The sequence below is a fragment of the Manis javanica genome, chromosome 8, assembly GCF_040802235.1.
Source record: "Manis javanica isolate MJ-LG chromosome 8, MJ_LKY, whole genome shotgun sequence".
Classification (NCBI taxonomy): domain Eukaryota; kingdom Metazoa; phylum Chordata; class Mammalia; order Pholidota; family Manidae; genus Manis; species Manis javanica.
The window spans coordinates 69,855,128-69,874,233 of record NC_133163.1 but is presented as its reverse complement, the minus strand read 5'-3'; the positions used below and the strand labels follow the sequence as shown (position 1 = coordinate 69,874,233).

Genomic DNA, 19,106 nt, shown 5'->3' with positions numbered 1-19,106 from the left:
AAGTATATCATGCCATTCTCCTCTTGGCTGTAGGGTTTCTGTTGAGAAGTCTGATGATAGCCTGATGGGTTTTCCTTTGTAGGTGACCTTTTTTTTCTCTCTGGCTGCCTTTAATACTTTGTCCTTGTCTTTGATCTTTGCCATTTTAATTATTATGTGTCTTGGTGTTGCCCTCCTTGGATCCCGTGTCATAAGAGTTCTGTGTACCTCTGTGGTCTGATAGGCCATTTCCTCCCCTAGTTTGGGGAAGTTTTCAGCAATTATTTCTTCAAAGACACTTTCTATCCCTTTTTCTCTCACTTCTTCTTCTGGTACCCCTATAATGCAGATATTGTTCCGTTTGAATTGGTCACTCAGTTCTCTTAAAATTCTTTCATTCCTGGAGATCTGTTTATTTGTCTCTGCTTCTCTGCGTTCCTGTTCTCTGTTTATCAGCTTCTCTGCGTTCCTGTTCTCTGTTTTCTAGTCCATTAATGGTCTCTTGCAACTCATCCATTCTGTTTTGAAGTCCTTCCAGAGCTTGTTTTATTTCTGTATTCTCCCTTCTTAGTTCTTGCATATTTCTCTGCAAGTCCATCAGCATGGTTATGACTTTTGTTTTGAATTCTTTTTCAGGAAGACTGGTGAAATCTATCTACCCAGGTTCCTTCTTAGGGAAAGATGTAACAGATGGTGAAGCTGTCTGGGTTAGTCTTGTCTGGATCAAATTTTTTTGCCTTTTCATGATGATAGGTGCAATGGTGAGCTATTGACTTTCTATCAGTTGGGAGGGCCAAGGATTTCCACTAGCTCCTGGCCTTTCTTTACTGGGACAACTGCAACCACTAGTGGCTTATGTTGGGCAATTGGGTATAGACTGGGTCTCTGTATCTTGCCTGGCTGGTATGGAGGAAGCTACCTTGCTGTGGGTGTGGCCAGCCTCAGGCTGCTGCTCTGCTATGGCGGGGCCCCAGGGGGTAATGGACAGGGGGCTGTTAGGCTGTTTACCTCCGTGAGGGGTCTCAGAGCTGTTGCCCAAGGGGTTAGTGTGCCCGGGGTTTCCTGGAATTTCCAGCTTCTGGACTGTGACCCGGGAAGCTTCCGTCGAGCTGTGGCATCCCTGTCCCTTTAAGACTTTCAAAAAGCACTCGCTTTTCTTTGTCACAGGTTTGCCAGCTTCAGGACCCACCCAAAGGTCTTGCTGTCCTGTTTCCCTAGTTTCCAGCACTCCACGCATGCACTGTGTCTGCGCTCTGGTGCGGATGGCTAGGGCTGGGTGTTTAGCAGTCCTGGGCTCCCTCTCCCTTCCTGCTCAGACTCCTCTCCTCCTGCCGGGAGCTGGGGTGAGGGGCGCTCGGGTCCCGCCAAGCTGGGGCTTGTATCTTACCCCTTTCACCAGGCACTGGGTTCTCACAGGTGTGGATGTAGTCTGGCTGTTGTCCTATGTCTTCTGGTCTCTCTTTTAGGATTAGTTGTATTTGTTGTATTTTCAAAAATATATATGTTTTTGGGAGGAGATTCCCACTGTCCTACTCACACCATCATCTTGGGTCCGCCCCCAGAAATTTTATTCTTAGACTTTTGAGGTTTTATCTTCCTGTGGATAAAATGGGAGTTCCTGTGGCCAGTATTCTCACCTGGCCCTGGTTGACTAGCTCACTGCACACCTGTGGGCAACACATGGCTGTTAACTCTATAAAAAGAGCTCTGCCCAGTACCCTGGGCATAACACGGTGGCAGCATTGCAAGGCTGCAGGGAGCAGAGCAGAGGCTGGAGTGGTGGCAGTGCCGAGGACAGAGGCTCAGAGGATGGCTGTGCAGGACGACTGTGCAGAGAGGCCCAGAGGACGGCTGTGTGGGATGGCTGTGCAGAGAGGCTCAGAGGACAGCTATGCAGGATGGCTGTGCAGACAGAGGGGCCCAGAGTACAGCTGTGCTGACAGAGGGGCCCAGAGGCAGAGACCAGCTTGCTGCATGCAGACTCACTCTGAGTGAATGGGATTCTAGTGACTGACCTGCCACCATGGTTATAAAGTTGGGTATAACCCTTTCACCCCAAGAACGTTTTGCTGTCATTTTCTTTGGTCACACTGAATCCATAGCAAACTTGCCCAGGGCTGAAACCTATTGGCAATACACTTCCTTATCTTTATCTTCCTCTCCATTTACCTTATATAAGTTTATGTTTCCATTTTCACTTACCCTTACGGTGTTGTGCAAGGGATATTTGAAAAGCATTGTTCATTTCATTCCATGACACACAAAGGCCTCTGTTAAATGGCCCCATGCACATGCATTCAGTATCATCTTCAGCCTCCTATGTCTGCACATTGTATTCTTTTTGAGGCTTCTGCCTCATTTTCTCATACTTTTGTATCATTGGCAATGCTATGTTTTTCCTGATGCTTGAAATATTTTCTCCCCTTCTCCATCTAGTTAATTTTTATTATTACCCAGCTCTCACCTCAAATGATGCCTCTCCTATGAATCCAACTGTAGGAACCAAGGGCAGGCTGCCCCAAGATGTGCCATTGTGATATGCAGATTATTTCAGAGTTGAGAACAATCAAGGCCCAAAAGACACAGAACGAAACTTTTACTTCCCACTCCCATCATCAACTGCATAAAAAAGAATTTAGATTGAGGAAGAGAACTATCACCTAAGATAGCTATATTATAATGTAAACTAGGTGTGGTAGACAGTGAGGGATGTGGCTAAGTTTGTTAAAATTCCTCTATTGGCACCCTGGTTGTTTCAGTGTGTCCTAGCAAAGATTTGTTTATCAAACATTTACTCTTTCCATATTCCTGTGAATTACTTTCCTTTTCCTTTGAAGTCTCAGACCCCTACTACCTTCACCTTGGTTCAGGATGACATACATACCTCATTGTCCCTGACTGTCTTTGGAGCCCATATTGATGGCTTCCCCATAGATACATGATTAAGCTTTGTTTTTTTCTCCTGTTAATCTGTTTCATGTCAATTTGTTTATTAGACCAACTAGAAGAACCTCAAGGGGTAGAGGAAATTTCGTCCTCCCTAATACCTCATACTTGAAGAACAATTCTCTATTTCATAATTAATCCCATGTCTTCTTATACTAAGGAAGGAGGCCAGCATTAGGCAGAATCAAAATAAAGATAAAAAACAAAAAAGATATGAAGTGCTGGTGAATGGAAAAAGTGATCTGAGAAAAGAAGCAGGATGACTCAGAATAGCAAAAATTAACCATCATACACCTCATGATGATAGGATACAATACCATCTATAATCATGCCAAAGTAATTAAACATAAGTATGATCAAAGCTCTGGATCTAGCTGATTATTTGCAGGTGATAGAACAGGAGACCATATCAAACTGCACCATTAGAATGAAGTCAGCAAAATTCAGACTGTGGAAAAGTATAGGTCAAATAACCCCATTTTCAATACATGAATTCTTAGGAAAAAAAAGGAATGGAGAGAGAACCTATAGATTATAAGAAACCTGAAATACATATCGAATTCAAGATTGGGCAAGACTAAACTAATATTATCAAAAAATGCACATCTGTGCAGTAAAATCTAAGAAATCCAAGGGAGTAATTACTAACATAGTCAAGAGAGAGGATACTTTTGGAGAGAAGAGGCTGTAATTGAGAATAGGCTTATGAAAGGTATTCACTATATAATAATTTATTAACATATTTTTGTAATGCATGTTTTTCTGGCTGGAGGCTGGTCAGTTCCCCTTTTTGAGCAGCTAATTCCATACCCCAGGGACTTCTCTTATCTAGCTTACACACCATGGGACAATGTGTTTCTGCCTTCATTGCCCCAGGGAACTAGCCACAGATCCTTTCCCCAGAGACTGAGTGTAGGGAAAATGGAAGTTTCTATGGCCGGGATCCTCACCTGACCCTAATCTACTTGATGATGTAATTGTCCTACTGCTAGGCTAATGCTTCCATGCCCATTGGCAATGAGCCATTATTGTCAGTGTTAGAACATAAAGAGCTCCACCCAGTGCTCTCCCCAGAGGCAGAGATGGAGATGGTTTGTGAACTTGCCAGAGTCAGACGTGATTCTAGCACTCAACCTGCCATCATGAGAATTTTTGTATAAACCCTTTTACTCCTAAATTCCATTGTTTTTATTAGATCTCACCAAATCCAGGGTGAATTTGCCTGGGGCTGAAACTCTTAGTTGAAACACTGAGATATTATTCAAATTAGCCAGTCCACAGGGAGCTTGTACATTTAGCTAACCCCACCCTGATTGCCATACATAAACAGCCTCCTTACAGATTCAGCTTAATGGTATCCTGTTCCCAGACTCAACCATTTGGGTGGGGCCCTGCTTAACAGCTTTCACTCAGAGCTATAAGTAACAAAGAGTTTGTCTTCCTCCATTCAAGTGTCACTATGTTGTATTATCCTGGCATTAAAAGAATCTTTAAATATTTCGAAACAATATGCAATCTCATAAACTGTACTTGTGTGCCATCTGCCTTAGGAACTAAGTAGCAGATATGTGTCATACAATGAGCAAGACCAAGATAGAAGCACAGAGCATGAGGCAAAGAAAAGCACAAGAAGCACATCTATTAAATAAAACTAGAGAGCAACTTGTCAGGATGGGAGAAGGACCATGAGCTGTAGGGGGGGCAGTTCCTGGGAAAGTGGAGGTTGAGGTAGTGATCTGATATAGTATTTGGAAATTATACTGACAGTTTTTGACAGGTACAGCAGGAAGAACAGGAAGAGGTGAGAAAAAGTGAAGTAAAAGAAATGAAACAATAAACATTTTTATGAGAAAAAAGTCTAATTATAATTCTTGATTCAGTTGCAACAATAGTCACATACAAAGATTAAGATAATATCTACTACTTAACCAATAGACAGTAGATAAAACTATACTAGGAAAATGGAAGGAGGGGAAATAGGGGTGTAAGAATAGAAACCTCAAACATAGTAAAAGTTATTCAGTGAAAAACTTGATGAACCAAGAAATAGCACTCTATAGCTGTTATATATAAATAGGGGACAAATATCAGAAGAAACAACTAAAAATATTGAAAATGTTTGACTACTTGAGTGGAGAATACAAACTCAGAATAATAAAACATTTCTACTTTCATTGAAATGGCAACATACCTAGGAAGCAATAGCCAAGTCATTTAAAGTGATTAGGGTATTTTTCTAACATTCTGACTTAAAATTTCTAAACATAACTGGTTTCTATTTGTTGTTTCCTTTTCATATATAGTTTTCTTTCACCTTTTTTGTTACATAGCCTTCAGTCATGCCTGGACTTCCCCAAACTGAAAACATTATGTAAGCTCATAATGTGATCTAAGAAGCCTATATATGTTCCAACTGGAGTATCTGAAGGAGGTATGCATAGTATCAGTTTCATATTTCTATTTTCTCATTAAAAAGAAAGTAAATATGCTTTCCTGTTTGAAGCTAAATAAATCCTGCTAAATATGCTTTCCTGTTTGAAGTAAATAAATACTGCTTTCCCATATCAATAATATGGAAGTAATAGAAAAAGATTTGGTCCACTGAGCAAAACCGTCTACATTTAAGCCTAAGAATCACAGCAAATGATAGGATTACAAACCAACACAGAGATTTAAGAAATGTCCACCTTCTCATTGCACCACTCCCCAGAGGGAAGTCCAAGGCTGATTTTTTCCATTGCAAAGGAAAAAGACTTTTGTGCTTAAAATAAGTGAATTTATATTTTGTCCATGGACTCAGAGACCCAGAGACAATGAGTATATTTCAAGAAAATCAAATGAAATAAATAGAAGTATGTTATTTCATAATTGGAAATAGCACACTGCCCTTTGCAAAATAATTATAAACAAGAGAGAGGGAAAAAAAATCATGGTCTATAATCCTTCTTAGTATATTTTTCACTTAATTTTAGCCACCAACCTGAAACAGGGCATCAAGGCTGAGATGTCTATTTCATTGTATGTTCTTAAACAAAAGCTAATTAGGATATATATATTGAAGTGTAAGAAGCACAATATTAGTATGGATATATTCATGTCTTTGAATAAGCTAAATATCTATAAGGTAATGTGTAGCAGTTTTGAAACACAATCGAACCATTAGTCACAAATGTTTTGTGCAACAACATTCAAAATCACAGGCAATATCTCAATTGCTAACTCTGCTGGGATAATAATTTTTTAAATAAATATGACTTGGACATAGTGAAAGGTGGGAAAATACCATTGTCTAATGTTTGTCTGATAATGTAACTGAGAAGGAAGACAACACAAAAGTTTTAGCAGTGTGTTGGGGTCTGGAGGTTGCCTTTGAGGTTTTGGGGTAATGCAAAGAGTAAAGACAGTGGCAGTCATCCTGGAGGGTGCTCAAACAGGCCACTTCATTCTGCACACAGCTGTACTTCTTATACTGCTATACTGCTAATTCATGTTTACATAAGTGTTTTAAGATGCTCATGAGTGTGGCCTTCAAGGCACTTATCTACCTCCTTTCCCATGGATACAACAGGTTTCTCAGAGCCAGATATATCTAGGGTGAAGCAGCCGGCAGCTGTCCTCATAGAACAGTGGGGGAAGGGGTGCAGGGCTTCCCCACACAGTGTCAGGAAAAAGATTATCCAGCCACTATGATGAGGTCTTAGAATCCACACAACACGTGATTAAGCAGGACTGCAAGAAGGTAAAGAAGCAGGTAGAAAAAATCATCTGCAATGTGTTGAAACAGGCTAGATAGACAGAGAGGCTGCTTTGGGAGGCAAAGCCTAATATTGTGGTTCTTAAACTTCAACATGCATGAGAATCACCTGGAATACTTGTTAAACTCAGATGCTATGTTACTGTCCCGGAGTTTTCTGATTCAGTAGTGGGGTGGACTCTGAAAATATTGAGCATTTGGTGAGCCCTGTGCTCCCAGAAGACAGTGATGCCCGCAAACTTTTTTTTTCTCCAAGCTCCCTTTTCTGTTTGGGGAATGGCTTCTTACAATAATCACTCCTTTCCACATGACTTAGATGAGACTCACTGTCCACTTTCTCATGACTCATACAGACTTGCAGATGACTCTTGTTTACTTGTGACAAAGCTGAAAACAGATCCTCCAACTTTCTTTTCTTTGTCTTGTGAAAGGTTAGCTAAGATTAGGATATTGTTGCCTTGGGAACTAGCCATACACAAGCATAAACTTGCTCAGCTGACAGAGGTGTCCCCTGATTGCAAAACAATAAAAAATGCCGATCAGTCCCTCTGCAGCTTATTTTCCTCTCACTGTAAGAGTCTAAGGGAAACCAACCTGCTGAGACCCTCTGATCTTTGGTTTTCAGTTCTTGCCCTATTACAACAGCCTGAATAATTTTTTACTTATCTGTTAATTTTTTATCATGGATAGGCCTTGCCAAATTTAAATTTCCAACAAGTACCAGATGATGCTGCCCTAGTGACCACACTTTAGGAATAGCCACCCTAATGCAATTATAGACAATTAGGAGAATATCTGATTCACATTACTAAGCCAATGGGAACCTGTTAAGTTCATGAACCTGGTAAGTAATTAAGCTAAGTAACAATTTTTCTCAGGTGAAAATGAAGACCTTCATTTAAAATGGAGGAAATTCACTTCCCAGGTCTTGAAGTGAGGTTACTTTCCAGACTATGACTTTATGGCCTTTCTATCACTTGGTTAGGAGTCATCCCAAAAAGTGCTGTGATTCCTGCACAAAAATAAGCCTAAAAGAAGTTGAAGGAGGAAAAGAGTCCTTCAAAATGTGGTAAGTAATCCTAGACCCAGAGAATTAAACTTTAGGCCTCCTGTATTATTGCTACCAAAGTAAAGTCAATGTGATATTTTTTTTGTTTATGAAGGTAATATATATTATAAAGTACTCAGATTTGAACCACATTTCCACAGCCTCTCAGATACAAACAAAAGAATAAGCCCCGAACTCTTTTTCAGCTTGAGAAAACAAAGATGAAAATGCCTAACAGAGTTCATGCTTAAATAAACACACAGCAATGTTTTAAACATTGCCCCTGTTTTCATCTTTCATGTCAGCAAAGTTAACAATTTGGGTGCTGTGTCTTAGAACAGCAGTGTAGGTGTTCCCTTGCATTACAAACCTCCTGGCATGACATTTCTATCTTTGGCCCAGCATTAATGATGTTCCATGCTGACCCTCTTGAGTGAAGGCAGAGCTGGAGAGCACAGCTTTGATAGCCGTGTTTACATGAATTTTTGATAAGCATCTGTCAGCTCCTAGCACTCTACAAGCCTAGGAACACAAAAGAAGCCAGGGAACCCTGGAGCTTTTGCCACCTAAAAGCATAGTCTGGTGTGCTTGCTGAATCTCAAATCAACACTGAGATTGTTCTCTTTGTAACTCAAATTGTAGTTTATGTATTATTTACTCAAAAAATAGAACAAACAATAAAAAACAATTACTTTTTCTAAAACGGATTTTGAGTATGGAAGTCAGAAATCTATTAATATATGCTTATCTTGCTATACTTTGGTCCACTGGACACAAAATATGCATATTGAAGTATATTTGACAGGTCCAATGGAGTTTTAAGAGTATAGATGATGTTCCTATTCCCCTCCTTTTCCAAATCATAATGCATTTTATCCCTTGAAAGAAAAGATGGTGCTTAGGAAAGACTTTGTATGTATACAAACAGAACAGGCTGGATTCTGTGTGTCTTAATGTGGGCAATACAGAAAGAAATAATTGCGCATACTAACAGGCTTTGAATTTTTTTGAGACTCCCTGAACCCCCCACAGACCCCTTTATTGGGCAATGCTTTTTATGTTCTTTGTTAAATTCATGACTCCTGATATAGGATTAGGGACAACTTTTGCTTTTTGACAGTTAAAAGATACAAAAGTTAAAAATTCTGTGGTACCAGAAATATCAACTTCATTCTCTTAAAATAATGTCTCTACAAATGTGGTGGCATTTCTGCCCCAGAGAAAATGGATAAACTAACTTACTGGTGTCTGGTCTATAAATAACAGATAAGATTATAAATATACTACAGTTAGTATTGCAGTAGTCTGCCTATCATATTGTCCTAATAAAATCGTGTATATAAATATGCTTTCGTGAATGTGAAGTCCCTCAAAAATAAAAAGAGGGAAATATTGAAAAGAAAGGACAAGGCAAAAAATCAAACTACCTGGAGGTGTTTCTCATTTTTCCTGTGTTAAATTGAGTTGTGTGATCCCTCTCAGCTTGATAAAACTTAATTTCTGGATCAAGCTATTCTTGAAGCTAGCCCAGTCCACCACATGTCTGGCTCCCATGAGCCAACAAATGACTTAAAATACAATAACAAAAACATGTCAGTTAGATTGCCAGACAGGCCTTTGAATAATATATCACTTCCATTTTAGGGTGAATTCACCAACACATTATTATTAGATATTCAATTTTATTTATCTTTTCTTCTTTACTATTCTTTCTACATTACCATTCTGCCTCCATTCCCTCTTCTGATAATGGTTTGGATTTCCTGACAGATATGTGTCAGGATTGATTATTTATACTCTACAAATATTTTCAGTGTTGTATATGTCTTTGTAAATTATTAAACTAGTATTCTATTTCTGTACTGACTTTCTGAGTAGTTCTATCTAAAGCAGGGGATATGCTGGCATACACACACACTTTCTGGTATACAGGATAGCTATCATGAAAAGTTAATTCCAATTAACAAATGCTATTTTTATAAATTACTTGTATGATCAAGATTTATGATTATATACCATTGCAAGATACCTTCCTAATAAATCAGTAAGACAGCATCAGGTTTCTGATCAATGTCTTAAGGACCAACTCTTTAAAATAGCAGATTCACTGTATAATAACTTCCTTCCTACCTCTTATCTTTACTATGGCTTCTGTTTGGACATGATCTTACCAGCCTTAATTCAGAAAAGTAGACATGCCTGAGCTAGCTAAGCATGATTTTAAGAGGATATTTCTTTCACACTTTTACAACACAGATATGGGAGAGTAGAAGCAATGTATGTGGTTTTTCAAAATTGCTTCTTGGATATAACATGAAAAAAGTGTCAAATGAATAAATAAGCGTGAGAAAATGCTAAGTTCTCTATTAAACAACTTCTTTATTAAATTCTAAAAATGCCTACGACATTTTTAGATATCCAAGAACTAATTTGACCACAGCACTATTTCTTTTAATAGAATGTCTTAAGGGGTGTGCTTTGTGAAGCATTTGACTACTGTGATGGTTGCATAAAAAAATGTAGTGGTCATCAGGAGTAGGAGAATAGTTTGCAGCCAACTCATTCATAGCCTTCCTGACTTTAGACCAAATACTTTAATTTCTTCCTTTCCTCTTTTTTTTTTTTTTGTAAAATAATCTAGGTTGTTAATGGGTTTAGGATTGGGTCTGACACTTTCAGATTTGTAATGAAGGACGATTATTCTGAGGAGTCTTATACAATTAGATATGGTATTAATCACTTAAAAGTTGCATTACATATTTTTCCTCTGGATGATGAGATACACATGTTAATTTTGTTCAACTTATTTTTCCTATGTTCAACATGCTTTTCAAATTTTATATGATATCAAGTTTACTATTCTAGATTAAAAAGTAGTAACTTCATTTAAAGAGACCAAAACCTTAGTTTTACAGTAGTGAAATAAAATTGAGGAAAGATGAGAGAATGGATATAGACATAACTGAAGAAATTACAAAAATCTATGATATTAATTACAAGACCAGCAAGAGGACATAGTTGTAATAGCATCTTGAAAATGTCTGTGTTAAATGATAAATATCTAAATTTGACAAATAATGGTATGACTAGGGTTTCTTGGATTGTATAGAGATGAAAATAAATCACATTATTCAAACAACTTACCTGGAGAAAGAAAACATACACATGAATTTACTTAAAATACTTAAATGCTACATTGTACAGAACTGACAGAGGAGGAAATAGTTTATAGAAATGGAGATCAATGACACATAGAAGAGCCTAAAAGAAAGAAACATGAGATAACTGGGTTCAAGAAGAGTTAGATAAGCAAAGATGAGATGCCGGGGTGACTGGGTACAGCTGCTGAACACACAGCATGGCGTCTGAATCAGTATGTCATATAGAGAAGATGTGAGAAGTCAGGTCTCACTGAGGTCTGCTGCCTTAATGATTTCATATATGTCACCAGGTGGCAAACAACACCATTTTCTTAGAGTAAGTTCATTTATTTCATCTTGAGAATTTGACTAAATTAATGGTGTACAAAATATCACCTCCTTAAAGTTACATAGAGTCCTGAATGGGTTTCTTTGAAGAATAAAGGAGCTGATCTTTGAATATCCTGCTAAGGAAAGAGCTTGGAAGCATTTAGTGACATAACATAATAACCCAACAGAGAACAGGTGGTGAGGAGGGTGACTTGGGAACAAAAGAAAAGTTTGTGGAGAAAATTAAGAGTGAAATTGAGCAGGGCTATCAGCATGATGAAATGTGGGGTCCTACGTTAAGGGCAACAGGAAGGCATTGGAGAGTATTAAGCAGGGCAGTAACATGATCTTATTTATAATCTAAAAGGTTTGCACTGTATACTGAATAAAGAATCGATCCAAGAGTGAAACACTGGAAATAGGGTAGCTTGAAGGCCAATGCTATAGTCCTGGAAAAAGTTTCAAACATACTGGTCAAGAACCCTGACAACATATAAAAACAGTGGATAATTGGTGACAGATGTTTTAGGTAAACCCACAGAGTTCAGTGATTTGGATGGAGGGTGACAGAGAAGAAATCATGAATAATTTGCAGTCTTTTCAGTTTAGTAACCACATGATTACTGACTGTTAAAACATTCTGCAAAGGAGGAACTATGGTGAATACTTCTGAATAATTCTAGACTCTTTGAGAAATTTTAAAGTATATGTACACATACATAGAGGAAGATGTTACTGAACGTAATGTGCACAGTATTGAAATAAGGGAGTACACATTCAGAAAAAGTTAAAAGAATGTTTTTACAGCAAAAGCATTTGAGAATATGGACATGGATCAAGATAGTAGGTAGAAGTGGAAGTTCTGTATAGAGAGTGGCTCTTAGAGGACATTTCATAAGAAATTCTAGGAAGTTACCAATAATTTCTTCCCTGTCATCTATTCAGAGGATTAATGATTTATCTAGTCATTTGGCAAGTTTAACCTTTGGATAGTCATTCCCCTTCGGGTAACTGTATGTTTCCTTAATTTTAGGAGAAGTTAAACAAGGAGATACACCTCATCAGGATTAACGGCTGAGATTTCCTTGCTGATACTAAGCTGGGATTTTCAGAAATGATTTCTGAAGGCAATTAATACAGTATATATCAATAAATTGGCAAACAACACTTCAGTAAGCTTTAAGAGAATTTTTTTTCCTGAAATACTGAAATTATTACTGGAAAACAAAGTGTATATTTTTGCTACATGATTCTACATATGATTAAAATTATCTTTAATGTGACTTTACTGAGACAAGACTGACCTAAATTAATAAGACTACAAAAACTTATTTTAAAAGTGAAGTGATATTATTTTACTGTGCATATAATTATTTAAAATAACAAAAATTTGCTATATTCTGTACCTCAAAAGTATATTTAATCAGTTGAAAAAGATAGTTTTAATTTAGTACATAGCACCATTGGGAAATATTTTTTAATGCATTTAAATTATTTCCAAGTTCATGAGAAAAACAGGCTTCAAATAAATAAGTATCTCCTCCAAGTAATTGTACATATCAACAATAGCTTGTTCATTATAAAAATTGGTAAATATTATTTTCCAAATGTCTTAAAACCAACCAATTCAGGTCACTGGAATTTGTATTCCTCAATTATTTTGTGAGTGATTAATAATATTTTACTATATGTACATAATTTAAAAAGCAGTTTTTATTAATGAAGTCTTATCTATTCATATATATTACACTGAAAATATAAATCAGTTTTTAAATTAACATAAAAATAACAGTTTTAAAATTAAACTATGTAGACCTTTCTTGACATATTTAACACTTTTTAATCATTCAAAGATATCTTTATTTTCATCTCAAGGGTATTAATTTATATGTATACTGTGTATTTTTCTAATATCAGTTCAACATATTTTGTGCGACCTAGTTAGAATACACAGACAAACCCAGTAGGAAATTTAAATAGCCTATATTATTTTTCCTGGAAGAAGTAAGACTAAAATGGTAATTGATATTTATTCTGTTGTTCTACAAGCTGTGAAATAAATTGTGCATTATACACTATACAACTAGCTAGGGGTAACAAAATCCGGGAGGGGGTAAACTCTAATAGCTATATGTGGATACGATTTTTTTCTCCATTGATTGTATATGTAATATTTGCATATATATGTTTATCAACATATATAGATATTCATGATAGTATTCATAAGAGTCTTAGTCTTTGTCCAAGTATCATTTCTGCTAAAAACTATTTATGAAAACTCAGGCATTTCAGGGTATCATTTACAAGAGTAGTTTAAAATGATAAAAAGCAGAAGCAATGCAGAAGTGCATCAAACAAAACTAGTTTTGAATAATTCTAGACTCTGAGAAATTTTAAAGTAAATGCACACATACATAGAGGAAGATGTTACTGAACGTAGTTGCACAGTATTGAAATAAGGGCACTTATTTAAAAGACTGCATTCTTATTTTTTTTTAGTACTACCTTTTTTTCCTTTTGAGAGCATCTCTCATATTTATTGATCAAACGGTTGTTAACAACAATAAAATTCTGTATAGGGGACTCAATGCACAATCATTAATCAACTCGAAGCCTAATTCTCAACAGTCTCCAATCTTCTGAAGCATAACGAATAAGTTCTTACATGGTGAGCAAGTCCTTACATAGTGAATAAGTTCTTATATGGTGAACAGTGCAAGGGCAGTCATATCACAGAAACTTTCGGTTTTGATCACGCATCATGAACTATAAACAATCAAGTCAGATATGATTATTCATTTGATTTTTATACTTGATTTATATATGACTCCCTCATTTCTCCCTTATTATTATTATTTTTTTTTTAATGAAATACTGAAGTGGTAGGTAGACACAAGATAAAGGTAGAAAACATAATTTAGAGCTGTAAGAGGGCAAATGTAAATGATCAGGTGCGTGCCTATAGACTAAGTATTAATCCAAGCTAGACAAGGGCAACAACACATCCACGGATGCAGAAGATTTCTCTCAAAACGGGGGTGGGTGGGATTTGAGGTTCTAAGCCTCACCTCTGTTGATCCCCAATTTCTCACCTGATGGCCCCCCTGCAACTGTGCCTGTCTTAGGTTGTTTCTCCCTTGAAGAATCTTACCCATCTCTGGCTAACCAGTCATCTTCCGGGACCATACAGGGAAATGTAAATTTGGTAATTGAGAGAGAAGCACTATTCTTTGAAAAGGTTAGTTTTTACTTCTTTGCAGATTTATGCCCTGTGGCTTCTATGCCCAGCATTTGTCTTGAGGTATCTTTACCACTTGGAAGAATAATGATACTCGGTAATTTTCTATATGAGGCACGAATTCTACTAAAGGGTTGTAATTAAGAAGGAAGAAGAAAAGCTATAGAAGTAGCAGACGGAAGAAAACATGGGAAGATTGGTTATTTCTTTGATATATCTTCTTGTAGAGTAACTTCAGCATGTATAGGTTTTAAACTACTAATTAAATTGCATACACACATGAACATAATAGGAATACAGCTACATAACAAAAGCAGACCTACAATTACCAGCCATATCCAGTGAAACCAAGAAAACCAGTTACGCACCCTACGCATTTGTGAAAACTTATCAATGATATGATGGATATTGTCTACTGAATTTGAATATTTTGAGAAAAATCAGACAAATTAAAACAACACATTCCTGGGAACTGTTCACATCCCATATGTTCTTTTTTTTTTTTTTTTTTTTGAGAGGGCATCTCTCATATTTATTGATCAAATGGTTGTTAACAACAATAAAATTCAGTATAGGGGGGTCAATGCTCAATGTACAAACATTAATCCATCTCAAGCCTAATTCTCGTCAGTCTCCAATCTTCTGAAGCATAACGAACAAGTTCTTACATGGTGAACGAATTCTTACAGAGTGAATAAATTCTTACATGGTGAACAGTACAAGGGCATTCATCACAGAAACTTTCGGTTTTGATCACGCAATATGACCTATAAACCATCAGGTCAAATATGAATATTCATTTGATTTTTGTACTTGATTTATATGTTGATCCCACATTTCTCCTATTATTATTATTATTTTTATTTTTAATAAAATGCTGAAGTGGTAGGTAGATGCAAGATAAAGGTAGAAAACATAGTTTAGTGCTGTAAAAAGGCAAATGTAGATGATCAGATGATCAGGTGTGTGCCTATGGACTAAGTATTAATCCAGGCTAGACAAGGGCAGCAAGACATCCACGGATGCAGAAGATTTCTCTCAAAGCAGGGGGGGTGAGGTTCTGAGCCTCACCTCTGTTGATCCCCAAATTCTCACCTGATGGCCCCCCTGAGACTGTGCCTGTCTTAGGTTGTTCCTCCCTTGAGGAATCTTACCCGTCTCTGGCTAACCAGTCATCTTCCGGGGCCATACAGGGAAATGTAAAGTTGGTAAGTGAGAGAGAAGCCATATTGTTTGCAAAGGTTAGCTTTTAACTTCTTTGCAGATTTATGCCCTGTGGCTTCTATGCCCAGCACTTGTCTCGAGGTATCTTTACCACCTGGAGGAATTATGATACTCGGTAAATTCGATATGAGGCACGAATTCTATTTAAGGTTTGTAATTAGGAAGGAAGAAGAAAAGCTATAGATGTAGCATATGAAGGAAACTTGGGAGGATTGATTATTTCTTTGACATATCTTCTTGTATAGTACCTTAAGTATGTATAGGTTTTAAACTACTAACTAATTTGCATACACATATTAACATAATAGGAATACGGTGACATAAACAAAGCAAATCTATAATTACCAGCCATCTCCAGTGAAGCCAAGAAAACCATTTAGGCACCCTAGGCATTTGTGAAAATTTATCTATGATATGATGGATATTTTCCAACTGTACTTGAACCATCAGACAAATTAAAGCAGCCCATTTCTGGGATCTGTTCACATCCCATATGTTCTTTTAACCATAGATAGTCTATAGTCATGAGATTTTGGGGTGCTACAACTTGCACCCCTCCCAACTCCTGGTTGAGTTCCAACAGTACAGATCCAGTCAAATTCGTTGTCTCACTGTATGCACATGCCAGCCTAGACATCTCCCTCCTCCTTCTTATGGCAAGTCCAGGAGACGGTGGGCTGGATGCAGCCACAACCGCAGCATCGTCCGGATCCCTGTGGAGGCTTTTTGATGATCATCCCCCGGCACGAGTCCTCCAGAGAGTGCTGATGCCGGAAGCTCCTCCTCATATCGTATCTTAGTTCATTTTCTGGGTATCCCAGCTAGGCCTTGATCTTCTGCGTAGAAACAAACAGACCCTTTGCCCACACTTTGACATGCCCTCTATACCACTGTGCAGAACTCATTGGAGGTCAGCACACAGTAACTGCTTTTTTTTTTTTTTTTTTTAATTAAGAGAAAGGAATATTATCAGAAAAGAGTACCTCCATAGCTGATCATCTGACACCCTTTAAGTGATCAACATTAAGGATATTTAAAGCATGCGTTGATCTTTGATTTACCAATAGTTTTATCCTGTTAAGGAGTAATCCCCCTTTTCTTTCTTTCTTTCTTTTTTTTTTTAAATTTTTAATCTACACTTACCTGAAGAATACTATGTTTACTATGCTCTCCCCTATATCAGGTCCCCCCTAACAACCACATTACGGTTACTGTCCATCAGCTTAGCAAAATGTGGTAGAGTCACTACTTGTCCTCTCTGTGTTGTGCAGCCCACCCTCCCCTTTCTCCCTCCCCCCCATGCATGCTAATCTTAATACCCCCCTTCTTCTTCCCCACCCTTATCCCTCCCTGCCCACCCATCCTCCCCAGTTCCTTTCCCTTTGGTACCTGTTAGTCCATTTTTGGGTTCTGTAATTCTGCTGCTGTTTTGTTCCTTCAGTTTTTCCTTTGTTCCTATACTCCTCAGATGAGTGAAATCATTTGGTATTTCTCTTTCTCCGCTTGGCTTATTTCACTGAGCATAATACTCTCCAGCTCCATCCATGTTGCTGCAAATGGTTGGATTTTTCCACTTCTTATGGCTGAGTAGTATTCCATTGTGTATATGTACCACATCTTCTTTATCCATTCATCTACAGATGGACATTTAGGTTGCTTCCAATTCTTGGCTATTGTAAATAGTGCTGCGATAAACATAGGAGTGCATCTGTCTTTCTCAAACTTGATTGCTGCGTTCTTAGGGTAAATTCCTAGGAGTGGAATTCCTGGGTCAAATGGTAGGTCTGTTTTGAGCATTTTGATGCACCTCCATACTGCTTTCCACAATGGTTGAACTAATTTACATTCCCACCAGCAGTGTAGGAGGGTTCCCCTTTCTCCACAGCCTCGCCAACATTTGTTGTTGTTTGTCTTTTGGATGGCAGCTATCCTTACTGGTGTGAGGTGATACCTCATTGTAGTTTTAATTTGCATTTCTCTGATAATTAGCGATGTGGAGCATCTTTTCATGTGTCTCTTGGCCATCTGTATTTCTTTTTTGGAGAACTGTCTGTTCAGTTCCTCTGCCCATTTTTTAATTGGGTTATTTGTTTTTTGTTTGTTGAGGCGTGTGAGCTCTTTATATATTCTGGACGTCAAGCCTTTATCAGATCTGTCATTTTCAAATATATTCTCCCATACTGTAGGGTTCCTTTTTGTTCTATTGATGGTGTCTTTCGCTGTACAGAAGCTTTTCAGCTTAATGTAGTCCCACTTGCTCATTTTTGCTGTTGTTTTCCTTGCCCGGGGAGATATGTTCAAGAAGAGATCACTCATGTTTATGTCTAAGAGGTTTTTGCCTATGTTTTTTTCCAAGAGTTTAATGGTTTCGTGACTTACATTCAGGTCTTTGATCCATTTTGAGTTTACCTTTGTATATGGGGTTAGACAATGGTCCAGTTTCATTCTCCTACATGTAGCTGTCCAGTTTTGCCAGCACCATCTGTTGAAGAGACTGTCATTTTGCCATTGTATGTCCATGGCTCCTTTATCAAATATTAATTGACCATATATGTTTGGGTTAATTTCTGGGGTCTCTAATCTGTTCCACTGGTCTGTGGCTCTGTTCTTGTGCCAGTACCAAATTGTCTTGATTACTATGGCTTTGTAGTAGAGCTTGAAGTTGGGGAGTGAGATCCCCCCTACTTTATTCTTCTTTTTCAGGATTGCTTTGGCTATTCGGGGTCTTTGGTGTTTCCATATGAATTTTTGAATTATTTGTTCCAATTCATTGAAGAATGTTGCTGGTAATTTGAGAGGGATTGCATCAAATTTGTATATTGCTTTCGGCAGGATGGCCATTTTGACGATATTAATTCTTCCTAGCCATGAGCATGGGATGAGTTTCCATTTATTAGTGTCCCCTTTAATTTCTCTTAAGAGTGACTTGTAGTTTTCAGAGTATAAGTCTTTCACTTCCTTGGTTAGGTTTATTCCTAGGTATTTTATTCTTTTTGATGCAATGGTGAATGGAATTGTTTTCCTGATTTCGCTTTCTATTGATTCGTTGTTAGTGTATAGGAAAGCTACAGATTTCTGTGTGTTGATTTTGTATCCTGCAACTTTGCTGTATTCCGATATCAGTTCTAGTAGTTTGGAGTGGAGTCTTTAGGGTTTTTTATGTACAGTATCATATCATCTGCAAATAGTGACAGTTTAACTTCTTCTTTACCAATCTGGATTCCTTGTATTTCTTTGTTTTGTCTGATTGCCGTGGCTAGGACCTCCAGTACTATGTTAAATAACAGTGGGGAGAGTGGGCATCCCTGTCTGGTTCCCGATCTCAGTGGAAATGCTTTCAGCTTCTCGCTGTTCAGTATAATGCTGGCTGTGGGTTTATCATATATGGCCTTTATTATGTTGAGGTACTTGCCCTCTATTCCCATTTTGCTGAGAGTTTTTATCATG

The 19,106-nt window shown here is 37.7% G+C and overlaps 1 long non-coding RNA gene across 1 annotated transcript; it reads left to right on the top strand.

Annotated features, from left to right (window-relative positions):
• Nucleotides 1-7,403: 7,403 nt before the first annotated feature.
• Nucleotides 7,404-12,360, top strand: LOC118968548 (uncharacterized). Its single transcript, XR_005056276.2, has 3 exons — nt 7,404-7,523; nt 7,665-7,748; nt 12,231-12,360. It is a non-coding gene; the product is annotated as an uncharacterized lncRNA (long non-coding RNA).
• The last annotated feature ends 6,746 nt before the right edge of the window (nt 12,361-19,106 follow it).